Source organism: Apis dorsata, unplaced genomic scaffold, assembly GCF_000469605.1.
Source record: "Apis dorsata unplaced genomic scaffold, Apis dorsata 1.3 scaffold_61, whole genome shotgun sequence".
Lineage (NCBI taxonomy): Eukaryota > Metazoa > Arthropoda > Insecta > Hymenoptera > Apidae > Apis > Apis dorsata.
Window position 1 is genome coordinate 234,158 of NW_006263361.1, and position 4,994 is coordinate 239,151.

Genomic DNA, 4,994 nt, shown 5'->3' on the forward strand with positions numbered 1-4,994 from the left:
AGGGTGTCGAGAGATTATCTTGTCGTATTCAATATTCCTATGGAACGTTCGGGATGATAAATCGTCCTCCTCGATAGGAAAGATGCGCCGGAACCACGTTCCAGGACCTTCCATCGGCTCTCACCTCCACGGACTCCAGCCACCCCATCGGGATCGCTGTCATACTGTCTGTTTGGCCCCGTTCCGATTCAATAGGGGAGAGAGAGGGCTCGCTCGTGGGGATTTCGCACACCCATTCGAGTGGCCAATAATGTCTTAACACCGCCTTTTCTCTTCCTCGCCTCCTGTTAACACCCCGGCCGATGATATATCGGCAGATTATCACGTAACCGTGACCTCTTAATACAATACCCCCGTTTCTTTTTTTTTTTTTCCTCGAAAGAATCATCGGTTGGAAATTAAATTTCGACGATTTATTAGAGGAAGAACGGAGAATTCGACGGCGAAATAGAAGCGTTCGCAAGTGGGTGGTGGCGGGCGCGGCGAGCTCTCTCTGTCGGCGGAAATATTCAAGCGAGTCCGCGAGCGAGGACCACGATTGAATTCGTGGAAACGAACGGGGGATCGGGGTGCGAATGCGTCCACCAAGAAATCCCGCGGGTATCAGTATAATAAAACCATTAGAATGATCCTCGTATGCGCATTCAAACGGTATAAATATCCTGGGCGGAATCCCTCGCGCCGTTTCCAACTTCTGTGTAATGTTAAACTTGCGATAAATCCGAAGTACCGAAGGCGGGGGCGAATCTCTTGTCCGTGACGTTTAACGGGCTCCGTATCATCTTGGTCGTTGACCATGGACAATAAATACTCGGGCCGGGGATACGTGAACCGTGTGGAACCCCTATGGCGCTGTCGCTCGTATTACGCGCGATATATATATTTTTTTTTCCTTTTTTTCTTTTTTTTTTTTTTTTTTTTTTTTTTTTTTCCCTCTCCCAGACCGGTGTACTTTCGAGGTTTCATTATTTTATGTGCATTCATCACGAAAACAATAACTCGGTTGACCTTTCTTTTTCCATTCGAATCAGGATTGGCGCTCGTTCGATCCACGTAGGCTACTCCTATACGATCCGTTTACCATTCACGCTTTTTCAAAAGTCATCCTCGTCACAGGAATCGTACATAGATAGCGATATACGTACTACACCCTCACCTACGTTACGAGGTGTCACGCTATTCGACGTCGCATACCGAGAGGGAGAGAGGGAGGGAGAGAGAGAGAGGGAAGGAGAGGATATTTTGTATAACGTCAAAAGTCCGCGTTATCTTCGCATAACAGTGGAACGGTTCGTTATAGGACAAACCACTTTGTTTATCATCACTCGAGCCATTTTTGTTGATGTAATTACGTTATCTGGCCGGTATCCGACGAACCCCGGTCATTAGAGTCCTAAGTAAAGGCTGACATAGCACTCCTGCTCGCTTGTGTAGACGCGTATATAATTATCGAAGCGTACACCGAGACGATGTTGGTGTCAGCAATGGTCATTTGCCGCTATCGGCTGGTTCACAGGCTATCCTAACTGCTCTGTCCTGTCCGATTATTCTCCGTACCCATTCTACTCCATAAAGCCTGTTAGAGAGCCGCGCGTACATTATCACCGATAAATTAGCGATTTCAGAGTTAATTAACGGGACGATCCGTCGTTGACCGATACAATTTAAGAAGAATATCGATCCAACCGCTTTGTTTATCCTTATCTTGTATAATTTCAAATTTATACGAACCGAGCGAATACGAAGTATTCTATCTTTTTCCCTTTCCCGTTTACTTTAACGAAATCAACTTTCTTATTACGGGAATTACATCCGTTCGAAGAGATCGATCAAGAGTTTGACCCAAGTATTTCGGAGCAATAATTCTCAACATCGATCGATCATCTCGTCGAAGAATCAACAAGTACCGTTTACACGCGACGGAGAGTCCAGTCTTCTTCCTGGCCAGGCCAGCCGACGCTCGGTGTTGCGCGCGTTCCATCCCCCCAAACACTTCTGCGCGAATATATCGATATATCACCGACCGTGGTGGCGGCCTGACGTTTCCTGTCATCGCTTTAACGGAGCACCGCTCGAATTAAGTGTTCCCGCTTCCGTGGAACGAGTTGTACTCTTCGACCGGTCAATAACGAAACTACTTCACAAAGGGTGCGCCGTAAGGGATGCTTGCCCGAAATCTCTCTCTCTCTCTCTTCCATTCTAATCCCCTCTGGCCACTGGCGATCTTTGTCTTCGACATCGAACGGTTGCTTCCGTGGAAAAATCCATCGAACCGCTTTCTCGCGATCTCTCGCCGTTTAATCATCTTCCTCTCGCACGGGATGGAATAGAAAGGAATTGGACCGTTCCACGAAGGACGAAACGGTCAACGTCGCCGGCCAAGGGAAGGATCGATCGCTCAGAGAGAGATTTATTAGTAATTTGTCCGGCCGCTCCACCTTCGTGAAACCGAGAATCTGATCTAGTTCAAAGTTAGACGCGGGTCTAACGTTGAAGATAGCGCGACTATCCACGCGCAGGAGGGGTGGTGGTCTGCGGAGGGTGTCTACGTTATTTACCGACCAACTGCTAACGGCTAACCGTTCCTCGACCGGTCCTAACTCACGCGCAACGACCGAGAATATGTCCCGAGCGTCCGGACCTTCGTCTTATTGCGGCGAGACCGTCTTGAATGAGTTATCCGGAACGAAACCGAGGCCGGCCGAAGTTAATCGTCCCTCCTCCCCTCTGCCTCCTTGCTCGGATACACGCTCAACGAATATTCATACCGCCTAAACGACGGTTAAACATACGAGTTTTCAAGCTGAATAATAATCACTATGTACAGTGATATATTTTGTGTGTATATATATATATATATATATATATATACACCGAACGAGGTAAAACAATTAATAAACATTCTTCAAGGGTTGAGATCCTTTCCCGGGCGAGCGTTCCTTTGCGCTCGCGTTTGATTTACGGACGGACTCGTAGGAATGCTAATTAAATCGTTGGTGAAATTTCTCTCCGGAAACTTTCCCCGAAATTCAGGGATCTGCGTACCACGAAACGGCACGAAACTGTCAAAATGCTAATTTCATAAGTTGATCGTCGAGGATCGATAATTTAGCTTGGATTCGTCGTCGGGCGATGAATCACTCTGATTTCATCCCATATTTTGGGAAGGGTACGGGACGAGAAGAAGCGAGCGTAAAGTAAAAAATGCGAAGAAGCCGGGGAGAGGGTTGGGGAGTCGGACAGGGACGAAACGCGTGGAGGTGGGGTGGCGCGGCTCGCTTCGCCCGGCCTTATCTTGCGGCCAAACATTAATAATAAAAGTTTTCGCTCATTGTCTCGCGGCGTCGCGCTAAACGGCAAACGAACGATCGCGAGAGGGAGGGGGGAGGGTTGCGAGGGAAGGAGGAGGGAAGAGGAACGTAGCGGTAGCACGAGGCGTACGTACGTACGTACGTACGTGTGTTTCATACCACGACCGATGGTTGAACGCGTTTTGTCTTTGTCATGAATGCTCCCTTATCTTCCGCGAGTCCATCACCGGAGACCGGTTTTGTCCCGACGCTCGCCGGTTCTGGCGACTAGGAACTGTCTGCGAATTGTAAGGAGACAGGAAGCTGGACACGCCGTGGCGCAACGTCTGGACGCCTCTCAGTTGGGAAATATTTCGAAACGTCGATCAGCCGCGAAACAAGGGTCGTGAGTTATGCGATGGGGCTTCGGTGCGCGGCAAGAGTATCGCCAATCTCTGTCTCTCTGTCTCTCTTTGTGTCTTTCCATCCGGCGTGTTCTCGATCTAAACAGCGACGAAATTGTTCTCCTGTTCTCTTCGCTTTCTTTTTTTTTTCTCTGAGAATTTTACATTTCTTTCCTTTCCTTCTCTCTTCCCTCCCTTTTTTCTTCGTCTTCTCGATCGAGTTGGAGAACTCGTTTTAATTCCGATCGATTTAATTTTTACCCCTCGTCGTAGGGTAGGTGTTGTAGAATGGCGTTGGAACATGCGAATCGATGCCTCTCGATCACGGGCTACATCTCTCGGCTGACCACAGTTCCCTGCCAGGCACTCGCTTTCGGTAAAGGGATACGATGTAAATCAGTCTAACGCCCGGCCGCATGCACCGACCGCACATTAAGTAGCCTTGACCGCTCGAGATGGAAGCGACGTAATCTCGCAGTCCGACTGGTTCTTCGTTCCGCAACGAGGAAACACGATAAATCGATCGTCTTTGCGTCTATCGCTCTGACGCAATTATCTCGAAACTCATTGGACAGCGTTATTATTATTATATATTTCTTTGTAACGAAACGAGAATAACGATTTCGAGGTTTGGAGATGGCAGTGTCGTCCCCATCTTTCTTCAGTTATCATTCGATCGACCAAAGTAAGTAGTTTAAGTAGCCATTTCAACTACGCGCGTTGCTCGCGACGACGATTCGGACTGAAATAAATAAGGCAAAAAAACCGATTGGCCGCGTAACAGGCCCTTCCTCCCCCTCTCCGTGCTCGTCCCTCCCGTGTCAATGTCTCGAGCGAGAATTGCCGAGCACGTACGTGGAAGGAGGATACCGATCGATCGTTAAGTTCGTGCCCGGCTGCTGGGGACACTTACAAATTAGCCAATCAAGTTCTAATCCCACCACGATTTACCCCAATCAGCCCGCATCCCGCCGCAAATACTTTAATCCGTCCATTAATCCTGCAAGATAAAAGTTTTCGAAGTAGTTACGGCCCCTTTGTCGTCGGCATTGGCCACGTATCGGTCCGCGACCGTTCCACCACGTCCAACGATAAGGACCGTTTCGATCGCTTCCTATCTGCGTAATTAGCGTTCGTTGAACGGCCATCAATCGCGTTGACCGAACGGTGGAAAACGAGGGAAAGGGACGGAGAGAATCGCGAACGATTTTCGACGAATTTCGACTACGTTTTCGAAACGAGGAGGAGGGAGGAATGATTTCCAAGTCCAAAAAAAGAAATAAAAAAAAAAAAGGGAAAA

The 4,994-nt window shown here is 48.4% G+C and overlaps 1 protein-coding gene across 1 annotated transcript in view; it reads left to right on the forward strand.

Annotated features, from left to right (window-relative positions):
- LOC102680156 (LIM domain only protein 3-like) overlaps positions 1-4,994 on the forward strand; it is a 64,724-nt gene that overhangs the window by 26,213 nt on the left and 33,517 nt on the right. The gene's annotated exons all lie outside the window — the stretch shown is intronic.